We start from the raw sequence: 13,299 nt of genomic DNA, 5'->3' as shown, positions 1-13,299 counted from the left end.
TTTTTTTTTTTTTTTTTTTTTTTTTTTTGCTTCAATGAGGGAATGAGTACTTCTAGCAAATAACCGTAAATTCTCATTACATTTAATACGTGCCAAGTGTTTTAATAATTTGATCTTGCAGCGTTACATAGAGTGTGATCCATTTCGAGGTTCCCTACTTTTTCAAAGAAAAAACATAAAAACTTAAGCTTTAATAAGTAGTGTTTATTATCATTCGAAAGAACACTTTTTGGCATTTATTTTTTCAAGATTAACTATTTCAAATGTTGGACGCGACTACTTCTGAGATGGTGCATCCATTGAGTCCAAGTTTCGATTATCCTTTCTTGCATTTCGATTGGTAACTGACGAATGACAAGCGTGCCGATTTGCTCCAAGACCTGAATCGAAGCGGAATTGTGCGCATAGACTTTAGCATTTATATATCCTCACAGGAAAACGTGAACCGATGTAACATCAAGCGATCTCAGATCGATCTCAAATCGAAAGGGGCAAAACGTGAAATTATCTGCTTAGTGAAGTGTTACCTCAATGAAACCATTAATTGATGGCATCAAATAGTCAAAAAAATATGGGACGATGATTCCACCGGCTCACAAACCACACCGAACCCTTGCATTTTCTAGATGAAATAGCAGCTCTTGAATCTCTTCAGGTTCCTCTTCGACCCAAATGCGGCATTTGTACTTATTTACATACTCATTGAGCCAGGGATGGGTCACATGCTGAACAAAATTTGGCTCTAAAAGAGCCAAGCAGCTGGGTTGCTATGGATCCTCCTGAGCCGAACCGTACAATTTCGATGACAACCAACCGGAACCTTAACAGCCAAGAGGGTAGGAAAAACAACAGCTGCTTTTAGGGCCGGCGATCGGCTAAGTATTTACCACCAACCTTTGAGGATTTAAAGCATATTGATACATTAGCTTTTGCCAAATTCTCAAAAATCTACTATTCTAAGCAGTTACACGACAAACAAAAACCAAACTCTATAAGTCACTCATAATTCCTACTATATGGTGCAGAGGCTTGGACGATGTCAACAACGGATGCGTCTATGGTGCGAGCTTTAAATTACTAAAATTTCGATTACAAGCTGCCCACATACCCACACTTGAAAGCTATTTACCACACCTCGTAAACACAAAACACGCTGACACCAACACACAGCCAGACAGCAAGACACTTCGAGCGACATTTGTAGGCCGACAGACAGCAGTGGCAACATACCATATGCGTGTAGCGGCAAAACAGAGTGCACGTTATGCAAGCGAAAAAAGCAGCAACAACGAATAATCAAAACAAAACAAAGCAAAACTAAAGCCAAACAGAAAAGCAAAAGGCCAAAAGCAAGCTGACAAGGCAAAACAGGAAGTGCGGATATAGAAATGTATTTTTGCACAGCCGCAAGCTAAATGCGAGCGCAAATGTGGCCATAAACACACACATGTATTGTTGTAGCTGTTGTTGTTGTTGCTTTTTCATCTGGCTGATGAGCCGCTCACTGCGACTCAGATGTGCCGGAGCAAAGAGGTTAGCAGTAATTATGGCAAAAAACTAAGTAAATGGCGCTCCATTTTGCCTGCTACACAGCGTAAGCGCTGCGTGACAGGCGGCCGCCACAAGCTGCACACACGTACACACACACATATACATGCAAGCATGCGAGCAGGCGGAGCGCATATGTGCGCGGCATTTGGCGATGCGAAACAGATTTGCTTTGCCTTTATTATTGTTATTATTGCTGCAATTTCGTTTTTCTTTTTGCTTGTCATTTGCTAGTGTTTGTTTTTGTAGTTGTTTTTTTATTTTATTTTGATTTCATTGCTGAAGCTACTGTTGCCGCCGACTAGCTTTGGGCGCTTTAAGCGACGCAAGCACACAGATGACACATATCAGTGGTTGTCGATGTTGCTTTTTTCTGTTGTTGTTGTTGTTATTGTTGCTATTGTAACTGCCGTTTAATGCGGCTGCAATGAAAATAAACAACATAATCAAATGAGCCCATAATCATGATAATTAAAACACAATGCAAACACACACTGGCAAAAACAACAATTACAACAAAAACGGTTACTAGCGTGACAATAAAAACAAAAACAAACGAAAAACCTAAGCAAAGCAGCGATTTTTTTTGTAGTGTGGCATTGCTCAAAGCTCAATGCAAGCAAACACATGTGCTTATATACACAACTATATACTTTCATATATGTATACTCTACAAACACACACACATATACACATGCTCATTATGTGTGCAGCTGCGGCGGCGTTTTAGCTGCGTGCAAAGCTGAGTAGGACAGTCATAATTGCAACTTCAATGAAGTCATTGTTCTCAGCTGCTATTAAAACAATAACTGCAATAACAACAACAAGAACAATGTAGAGAACAAACAACAAAATATTGCTCACTAGCAGTCAGTGGGCATGTCGGCAACATTATTATAGGTTTTGAGTGCAATTGAATGCAAATTTAAGTACTGTCTGTTTCATTACATTTCCCAGGCGTGTGTATTTATCGCGCTTAAGCATATGTTAATGTATGTAAGTAGGCACTTACATGCGTGTGTGTGTTTAATAACGTGTCAATTTGAGTTCACAGCTTGAAATGGCTTAATGTTGCTGCAAATAAAGACTGTAAATAATAGAAATGAAGAACAAGTACATAGGACCAACAGCAGACACGCTAGACTTTCGCACGGAATTTATTTACTGGTATGCAGGTATTTGGTAATCGGTTATTAATACCTGAATCAAAATGATTTTGTACTACCTTTTGTATAATTTAAGTGAATTTCAGATACATAAATCTCCACGTTAGTCAAAAACATGACAAAAGAACCCAAAAAAATATCACAATATGGATGATTTGACAAAATTTTGTTAAAAGAGAAAGTCAATTTCTCCAAAAATAATAAACATAAATGAATTGCACCGAAGCTATAATATCTACTCAGGTTCGTTTTGGTTTTTTTTTTTTTTTCTTTTTCGCTATATGCTATAGTAATCCGATCTGAAAAATTTCTTTGAAGATTATACCATTGCTGTAGATATCAGTCTATGCCAAATTTCGTTAAGATATCTCGTCAATTAAAAACGTTTTTCATACAAGGACTTGTTGAGTTTGATCGGTCATTTTGGTATGACCGCTATATGCTGAAGTAGTCCGACTTTGAAAATTTTTACGAAGACTGTACTGTTGCTTTATATAATAATTCACACCGAAATTCACGAAGATATCTCGTCAAATAAAAAAGTTTTCATACAATAACTTTAGTTATATCGGTTAGTTTATATGACAGCTTTATGCTATAATGATCCGATATGAGCGGAAATTATGGCTTTGCTTGAGAGAATAATCTATTTCAAACTTTGTGAAGATATCCTTTTAAAATAAAAACTATTCCATACAAGAATATGTATTTGTTTGGTTAGTTTGTATGGCTACATGTTATAGTTGTCCGATATCAGGGTTTATATCAAATAATTATATTCTTAGAAAGAAAAGAACGTTTGTAAAATTTCAAAGCGATATCTCAAAAACTGAAGAAGTAGTTCGAGTTTAAACAGATGAAGGCTGCTGTATATTCGTATAAGTACTTTTCAGAATATTCTCGGAAAATTTAGGCATTGTAAAAATATTTTAATTGCGTATAATCAACTCGCAAAACTTAAAAAAATTGTCTGGAAGGCTGTTTTCTGAGTTGGTGAGGAAAATTTCTTCGTAATTGTTGGAATGATCAATTTCGAATTTTCACACATAATTATCGAAAAAATATGTTTTTGAAAAACAATTTCGATTTATAAAGTTACTCTGACTGTCTAGTCTCTTTAGGAATTTTTTTTTGGTCAGAAGTCAAAATTTTAATTAGTCCTGGATTCTAACGTGTACTTATCTATTGTAATAGTATATTTTCTGCTGTCTCTCCGGCCGATACCTTTTCGGACGTAATCCTTGAGATCGGCTAATGGATTAAAGAAATCCAAAATTTTTGAAAATCAATAACCAAATAGTAAAGTACAAAATTTTATTCATTATGAATTTTTATTTACTAAATTAAATGAATCTTCCCAAAGAAAATTTTCAAGAAAACGTTTTTGACGATTTGCAAGTGAATCTAATCTTCAACTTCAATAGTCGACAACGAACAGTTAATCGCATAGTCAACGACTTACGACTAACCGGATACTGCAGACCAAATATCATTGTTCGAATGGTAAGTCGAGCCGGTAAGTCGATTAGTCAAATACCAACAGCTTTAATACATATGTATGTGTGTATTTAAATTAGGCATTTTTTTTTTCTGTGAACAATAATCAGCTGATACAATAGAAAGTGCGGAACGTGAAATGACATATGTACATATATATTCATACATACAAACATACGTATATTAGTGTCAATAAATTGCAATATGTCTTGAGAAGGTGCTATGATCGTATTTCTTAAGTTTCATTGATTACTTATGATCAGCATAGTTTACTCAAAGTCAAAATCCAAAGCAAAGCAAGCCAAGTTAACACCTATAAAGTAATTGAATAACAAATTTGAGCTACTTTTTAGTCACTTCTCTCTTCGCTATGCTTGAACTCTATTCTCTTGTCAAAAGAAAAAGAAAAAGAGAAGTGTTAGTATTTCAATAGCAGAGTTTTTATTGGCAGTTGTTTCGACTGTCATAACTGTTTGACCAAACTAACTCAAATTGATTATACAAATTTTTTCTTAATTTATACAGTTGTTTGTTGGATTCGCTGGCCTAAATAATAAACCGAGTTAAAACTAAACTATTTTTATTTTACTATGTCACAATATAATTTTATAATTCCATTAAACAAATTTAGGAGAGTTAGCTTGTTTTTGCTGTCTTTGTGCTTATTATCATTTGAAATAGTTCAAAAATTAGTTTAGCTCAATAAGCACATGGTGGATGTTACTGCTATAATAATTTAAACTTAGTTTGTAGATGATGTAGACATATAACTTTATGCTGGACGGGCTTGTTTATTTAGCCATTGTTTTTATTGTTTGAAAATCGACTAACGAAGCACGACCAGAGTTAAGGCACTCCACAAATAATTACTAAATATTGTAATTTAAAAGAAGTTGGCTATACTGTTCGCCTATATTCTCACATTTAAGTACTTATATTGTCATAAAAATAATTATGTATAAGAAAAAAATATTGGAAAAAATTTATTTAACATTATAACTAAAACATTTCCTAAATTAATTCAAAATTATAATTAATTTTTTTTATATCTTTTTGTTTATTTTCAGTGCTTTTGATCGCTTTCTTCAACGGAGCTTCAATATCTGTAAGCGCTTTTGACAAGTATTTGACAATTTTTCTTATAATAATGTACACAGAAAATCGATTTTACCTTCCTTACGGGGTTTTCTGCATAAATTTTGACTTTCGTTTAACCCCAACTTTACTAAAATTTCAAATAATTTTAAGTGAAAATTTCAAAAGTAAATGCTGTATAAACCTTGGTCATACTTTCAAGGGTTAAAGTTATAAATTTTTACGCGTTGAGGTTGACATAGCAGTTTAGTTTAGTAATATTAATAGTGAATATTTCAAAGCTTAAAGTCCCCTTTAACAAAAAAAAAAAAAAACCAAAAGTTATATAAAATTGTAGTCATACATTCAAGGTTAAAATTCACTTTAGCAGAAAAATATTGCAAATTTTCAGAAGTTAAAGTTGACTATAGCAGTTTAATTTAATTATTTTAATAGTGACATTTCAAGGATTAAAGTTAACTTAAACTGAAAAAATAATGTAAACTTTCAAGGGTTAAAGTTAGTAGAAAATTTTTGTGAAATCTCCTAGTCATGCTTTCAAAGGTTAAAATTCACTCTAGCAAAAAAAAATATTATAAATTTCCAAGGGTTAAAGTTGACTATAGCTGTTTAATTTAATAGTGGTACTGAAGCATAAAAATGTTATATAAAACCCTTGCCATTATTTCCAAGGGTTAAAGTTCACTTTAGCACAAAAATTTTTATTAATTTTCAAGGGTTAAAGTCGATTATAACATCTTAAATTAATAACAGTAGTGGTAAAAATGTCAAGGGTTAAGGCAGAAAAATGTTCTATAAACTCTATATACATATGTATATACTCTAGTGAAATTTTTAAAGCTTAAAGCCTACTTTAGCAGAAAAATATTGAAAATTTTAAGGGTTAAAGTTGTCTATAACAGAAAAATTTAGTAAATGGTTTTGTTGTGGTGCATAGTGATGCTTGTACAAGTACCTCTTTCCGAAAATCAATTCCAAGGTTGGTTTTCCATCGTTAAAGTCAAAAAGTGAAAATTTCAAGTGTTGAATTCCACTTTAACGGTAAAAAAGTTGTTAATTTTCATGGGATAAAGTCAAAGATAGCAGAAAAGAACAAAAAGTAATTTTGTGCTCCTTAAAGGTACTTGCATCTTTAGGGCATCACAGAAAATGTTTGCAAAAGCAAATTTCAAGGTCCCTAGGAGAAAATTAAGTGTTTGAATGCATGACGCATAGCAACACTGTTGCGTTATCTCGCTCATCTTATCTCCGGCCGATTGACCATAGGCATTCTACCGCATAACAGCTGTTACGTTGAGCACATAATTGCATGTCCATGTAAATATTGTTGAAAATAAATTATTTCCCAGCCTCACGCTTACACAATTATTTGTTAATATGTACATTGTTAACGGTTATCACGATATTACGATAACTGAGTAATCAGCAACAACCTTGAGTATTATACAACAAGCAGAGAAATGCGAAATGTTAGCATCTTGAGAGTGATAAAATTGGAAACATACACATGCATATACTTAGATACATATGTACACTTATATAGTAAATATACATAAGTCTCTGTAATATACGTATATATATGTATATATGCTTATATACATAATTGTTGCATTATTTATCTGTTGATAAATGTATCTGAACACTCAATAAGTGCGCGGTGGCCATCCGCAGGTAGTCCAGCAAGTAATCAGACTTCTCGGAAATTCTTAAGTATTTATACTTAAAACGATTACAAAATTACAAATAACTTCTGAAGTCATATTTGTATGCTGTGAGTGCTTTTGTGTAAAATATTTTCCGTTTTCTATCATTTATAACGGTTTCATAGTATTCTCAGTGATTTTTGGAATTTTCCACAATAAATAAAATTTATTAACTTTAGATAATTGCTTGCAGTACTCAACTCAATTACTTAATTTCTGTTGCTGAAAATTCCAAAAATTTAACAAAAATTTTAATTTAACTTTATGAAAGCTCAACACACACACATACTTACAATAAAACAGGTTTGTAGTTGTAGTTGTGGAATTCACTAAAATTTAATAGAATTTATGTGGCAGAGCGGGCATTAATTTCAATTAAATTGTGGAAATTTCGAAAAACTAAAGCCAATTGAAAGCTTACATTAGTCTGGCTGACTGCAGCAGCTCTCATTAAAGCCTTAAAGCTCCCAAATAGTAATTTGTGTGCGTGCAGTGGGAAAGTATGTGCGATTCATTCATTCAAATTAATAGAAATTCACCCAATTGGGGAGTGCAAGTGCACTCGTAAGTGAGCGTGTCAATAAACTACATAAGTTTTGAGCGCTTTAACGAGTGCGGGAGTTGAGTTATTTAGGCGATTCGACTACGGAACAAGCATTCGGTTGTTGTTGTTGTTGTGACATGAAGGCACGAAGTGGGGCAAATTTTGTATAATGAGCACATGAGCTAGGGCTATACAAGCATACATGTGTATGCATGACAAAAATATGTAAATATGTATGTATGTATGTATGTATGTATATGGATGAAGAAATTTGAAATTGTTTTTGATTTTAATTCAAAAGTAAAGAAGATATGCTCTAATAAGAGGGAAATGTAAAAAAAGAAAAAAAAGAAAATTAAAAAAATTAAAAGAAAAAATTAGAAGAAAAAAAATTAATTTATTTAAAAAAATTATTTTTTGAGACTTTTTGCTCAAATTTATTTTTTAATTTTTGTATTTTTTCATACTTTTTTATTTCTATTTTTAATTCAAATTTTTGTAATTTCTGTATTATTATTTTTTATTTTGAAATATTAAAAAATTTAATTTTTCTAAGGTCATTAATGATTAATATATGGGGGAGGGTGATCCCCACGAAACAGCAATACATACCCACAAACATCCCCGCAGCTATTAATATTTCCATTTTGACAACAACTCTTTTACCAAACGAATGACTTGTACTTTGTTGTTGTTGTAAGTAAAATTAATGCTTATGACACAACATTTGGTAGACAAGTGTGCCTGTGTGTTTGTAAAATTTTAGCAGCTTTGCTGTCAGCCGCAATATTCGAAATCCAGCCGTGATTTGGCCTTTTGAAAATTATGAAAAATTATGAGTCGGTCATTGAACATGCGCGAGTAGTCGCTGGGCGCCAGTGGGGGGTCTAATGCTGTGCGTGGTTGGCGCCGGTTGCATTGAGTAATTTAGTGCGAACCAAATATTTCAACTTGTCAGCGCACTTCTAAGCACACAATTAAACATTTACCCATGCTTAGGATAATTTTAATTATTTTTTTCGAAGAACATGCTTCAATTGTTGTTAAAAGAAATTCAGTTTAATAAAATAAATAAAAATATTTTCTTCAAACAATTTAGCTATTGTAAGCAATAATTGTATTTTGAAAAAAAATTTGACCTGTAGAAAAATTACCAGTTATCAAACTATGAACTTCGAAAAATTTAAGTTTTGAAAATCAAATTTTAATATTATGTAAGTATATTAATTATTCTTCGAACAAGTTTTAATTTCTTCAGTAAAAATTAGTTTTTGGTAAGCATTTTAATTTAAAAAAAAATAGATTTTAAAAGAATTTTTTTTAATATGCTTTTTTTTACTTTAAGAACTTCAGTTTATAAATTTTTTTTGGAAAATGTAAAGAAATTTCAAGGAAGAAATTAATATTCAATGTTTAAACACTTACTAAGGTATTCTGGAAAAAAATTAAAATTTAATATGTTGGAAAATGAGCTTTTCAACAGTTCAGTTTTGAAAATCAAATCTTAATATTGGAAAACAAAAATTAGCTTTCTAAAAAGATTATATATTCTAAATTTTACATTAACAACAATGATATGTTGTATTTGAAAAATATTTTTTATTAATCTTTTTAAATTTTGAACAAGTAAATTGATTTAAAAAAATATTTTTTAGTTTTAAAACAATAAAAATTTGTTTTCTAAAAATATTTTAGTACTAAAAATATTCTATTGGCAAATTTTATTTTTTAACCAACACTTTAATTTTTGAAACAAAACAATTTGAATTAAAAAAATATTTTAAAAAAATTCCTGAATAAAAAATAAATAATTCCTAGATTTAGGAAGGTAAAAATTAGTTTACTGAAAATATTATATTGAAAACGATATTTTTTATATTCATTTTTATTATATCAACAAAAAAATATATTTTTGGAATAAAAAATAAAAATTTATAATTTTATAAGTTTGCCAATTATTACTAACGAAAAATGAAACCTAAAAAATACCCTTTGATACATTTAGAAAAGTGGTTCAACCAAAGTCCATTTCTATATATATACATATGTGTATGTGTGAATATAAAACATATTCGCGATATATTCACTTCTTCTAGTTAAAAATAACTCGATTCGTTAATCTGACTTGTTTTTAATGATGTGTTGAATTAGTCACATTTATTTAAAGTAAAAAAGAAATTTTGCAAAATTTAATTTCTCATAAACAAATTTGAAAATTAAATCGTCTAAATAAAAATATACTACCTTCCTTCTGCTTTATTAATTATCCAAACTTATTAATGTTTTTTATTTTATAAATTAATTTAGTATGTTAAAATACTATTTAAACCTACTATTTAATCCACTAAATTAGTCACTGCTCGACATAAAAAATATTAATATTTTAATAATAAAACTTGTTGTTTTTCAAAATAATATTCGTTGAAAAAATTCTAAAAATTTAGAATAAAAAATCTCAAAATTGTTTTGTTGCCATAGACATGACAACCTAAGACTTCAATTTGAATTTGAGTACAAGAAAAAAAATTTAAAATAAAGACGTTCAAAACTTAGTAGAGCTTAGTAGTGGTCGATATTTCAAGATTTTTTTTTAAATAAAAGTTCTTAGGGAAAAATTGGATAAAAATAAAATTTAAAAAAATTATTAAAATTATTATCAAAATATCGGACTTAGCTTAAGCCGACTTAACACACTATTACCGATAAATTCAACATAAAGAATTAATATTCGCGGTATACAAAACAATAAAAAAAGAACGAAAATGGTTAACTCCGGTTGTTTCGTGCACAAATATAATAGATTTCCAAATATAATAAATTAGTAACTAGAACTTGATTTTGGTGGCAGATATGTACATATGCCATAATGGTCTGATCTGAACAAATTGTGTTATTACCCAAGACAACAATCCAAGCAAAATATCTTGTCAACTAAAACAGCTGTCCATGCATGATTGCGATTTTGATTGGTCATTCTGTATGGCAGTTATACCCTGTAGTGACTCGATCTAAAAAATGTCTTCGCAGTCTATTTTATTGTCTGAGGCAATAATCTGTAACAGATTTCGTCAAGATATCTCGTCAAATGAAAAAGTTTTGGATAGAAGCATTTGAATCCGATCGTTTAGTTTGTATGGCAGCTATATGTTATAGTGGTCCGATATCGGTAGTTCTCACAAATGAACACTTTTTTGATTAGAAAAGGGCGTGTGAAAAATTTCAGGTCGGTATCTCAAAAACATCTCTCAGTTTGTCCAGGGACAGTCGAAACCGCGTAAATCGACTTAACCCGTCAGACTGATGATTTATGTAGATGTATATATATTTTATAGGATCTCCGACGTTTCCATCTAGGTTTTACAAACTGCATGGCAAACTTAATATATCTTTTTTAGTCCATAGTTAATAGTCTCCCATATGAATGACTTAAAGAGGCCAAAAAGAAAACAAAAATAATATTTGCCTACTTTCCTAATTAGAATTTGGCTACTACAGATAATTTCTACCCAAAACTCTTTACTTATATCCATATATTTCAGCCAACACTATTTTAACCAACACTATTCCAACAACAAAACTAACTTTCATCTACTAAAGCGCTTGTATGAAATCTGTGATCTTTATGCGAGCCCAACAGCTGCGACAGTGATTAAGAGCATAACTCACTGCAATAGTGGTACCCACGCTGCTCCAAATATTAGCAAATAAATGCAAAAACAGAAGAATCGTGGTATTAAATAAAATAATTTATCATTTGACTAAATCGCTGGCAAATACAACTTTCATCACGAAATTTATGCGCAAAACACAAAGAAAAAAAATACTCAGAAATCAAAAAATTAACGCAAACTAAGCAGGAATTAAAAGAAAAACAAGTGAATAATAAATAAAATATATCAAGAAAGATGGAAGCCGCAGGCACTATGATAGGGAGAAGAAATAAAAAAAAACAACGCTGTTGATCACGCACTTTCGAGGGAGGCGGCGTGCGAAGGTATTCTCGGAGACCCGCTTACTTTGCCGGTTTCGGATTCAAATAGTGTGATTCGGCTGTGAATTGTGTCACCGCGTACGAAATTTCTTTATTAACAAAGCTAAATTCACACACGAAGCGATGGCACATGAGCGCTTGAGGCGAAAAGGGCGCAACGAAGATTAGGCAAGAGTTAGTGAGATGATTTTTACATGCCTTTGTTTGACTTTGCGGTTGATTTGAGGCGCTAATTGCACACTGTAAAGAATTTGTCAGTCGATTAAAGCGAAAATTTCTTATTATCAGTGCCTTGCATAGCTCAGCACGCACACTCTCCCTCTCTTTCAGACACTCACGCTACACTTTATTGGCAGCTTTCGCAAGTGAAGCTAAGCGGCATTTTTTTTTTTTTTTTTTTTTTTTCGCGATTTCTTCAATATTTTCACAAACTATTTGATTTTTATTGGCGATTTTAGCATTTCTTCAGCTCAGATGCCGTCTCTAAGTAAGCCATATTGACGCGCTTGAGTGCTGCAGCCCACTAGCGTGCTGCAGGCTTTGCTCCGTTCCGCGCGTTGACGTTACTTTGTTGTTGCTTTCGACTGATAACATTAAGAACATGAAATAAAATATAAATTTGTTTATTTTGCCTCGTTTACGCTTTCATTGCATTGCCGCAACTCGGCTGTTGCAAGTGTTTTATTGCGGTATATCCGCTTCCCATAGCCAAGACGGAGCGTGCGATAAATAAAGCACAGGAGAACGTTAAGCAAAGAAAACTGCGGTGGCGGAATGCGAAGTAGCAGTTACTTACATACGTATATAAATGTCCGGTAAATTCGAGTGAAAATCTTTCAATAATTTCAACAACAAAATTGAATACTAAAAAAAAGTTTATATTTTTTGAAAGACATTACCATTTCTTTAATTTCAATATTTTTTTGAATCAAAGAGTTGCTTGAAATATTCTTCTTTTTTTTAAATTTTCAATACTATTTTCGAAAAGAATTTCAAAATTTTTTTTTCAAAGAAATTTCAATATTTTTTTTTTTTAATTTTAACATTTTTGTGTTAAAAATTTCAATATTTCTTTAATTAAACATTTTACAGATACATTTTTTTTTACTTTTTCAGTATCCTTTTGATAAAAACTTCAATATTAAAAAAAATATTAAGAAGTTCGACATTTTATTTGAGATTTCAATAGTTTCATGAATCAAATTTAAAATTAAAATAAAAAAAATTTCAATATTTTTTTAATGTTTCATAAATATTTTTTATTTTCAATATTTTTTGCAAGAATTAGTCAACTATTTCAATAGTTAATTTAAAAAAAATTAAATACCAAACATTTTCTAAATTTTATTCAAAAAAAAAAATGCAATATTAATTTTTATAAATTTCAGTAAGTTTTGATGAAATATTCAATACTTTTTTCAATATTAATTTTTATTAATTTCAGTAATTTTTGATAAAATATTCAACACTTTGTATTGCATTTTATATTTTTGATACAAACTTTGATATTTTTTTGAAAAAATTGAAGATTTTGTTTTAAAATAATTTCAATATTTTTTGAAAGCTATATTAATCTTCTTTTTTAATGTTTATATATATTTCTTAACCTCAATATTTGTGTGAATTTCAATATTTTTTTATTTGAAATTTTTTTTGAAAGTAAAGTTTTTCGAAGATTCAATATCTTTTTTCAAATTTCAACATTTTTATGAGAACCAATCAGTACTATAAAATTCAATATTTTAGTAAACGAAA

The 13,299-nt window shown here is 30.6% G+C and overlaps 2 protein-coding genes across 3 annotated transcripts in view; one reads left to right on the top strand and one right to left on the bottom strand.

Annotated features, from left to right (window-relative positions):
- The window catches only part of LOC108970615 (myosin-G heavy chain-like), a 374,599-nt gene that overhangs the window by 255,424 nt on the left and 105,876 nt on the right, over window positions 1-13,299 (top strand). Inside the window, exon 4 of the mRNA XM_018936137.1 lies at window positions 5,279-5,316. The gene's annotated coding sequence lies outside the window, so the exon portion shown is untranslated. The remainder of the gene's footprint in view (window positions 1-5,278; window positions 5,317-13,299) is intronic.
- LOC108970330 (protein folded gastrulation) overlaps window positions 1-13,299 on the bottom strand; it is a 92,657-nt gene that overhangs the window by 78,359 nt on the left and 999 nt on the right. The gene's annotated exons all lie outside the window — the stretch shown is intronic.

Source organism: Bactrocera latifrons, unplaced genomic scaffold (genome assembly GCF_001853355.1).
Source record: "Bactrocera latifrons isolate USDA-ARS-PBARC rearing strain unplaced genomic scaffold, ASM185335v1 scaffold_0, whole genome shotgun sequence".
Lineage (NCBI taxonomy): Eukaryota > Metazoa > Arthropoda > Insecta > Diptera > Tephritidae > Bactrocera > Bactrocera latifrons.
This window is presented reverse-complemented; position numbering and strand designations above follow the sequence as displayed.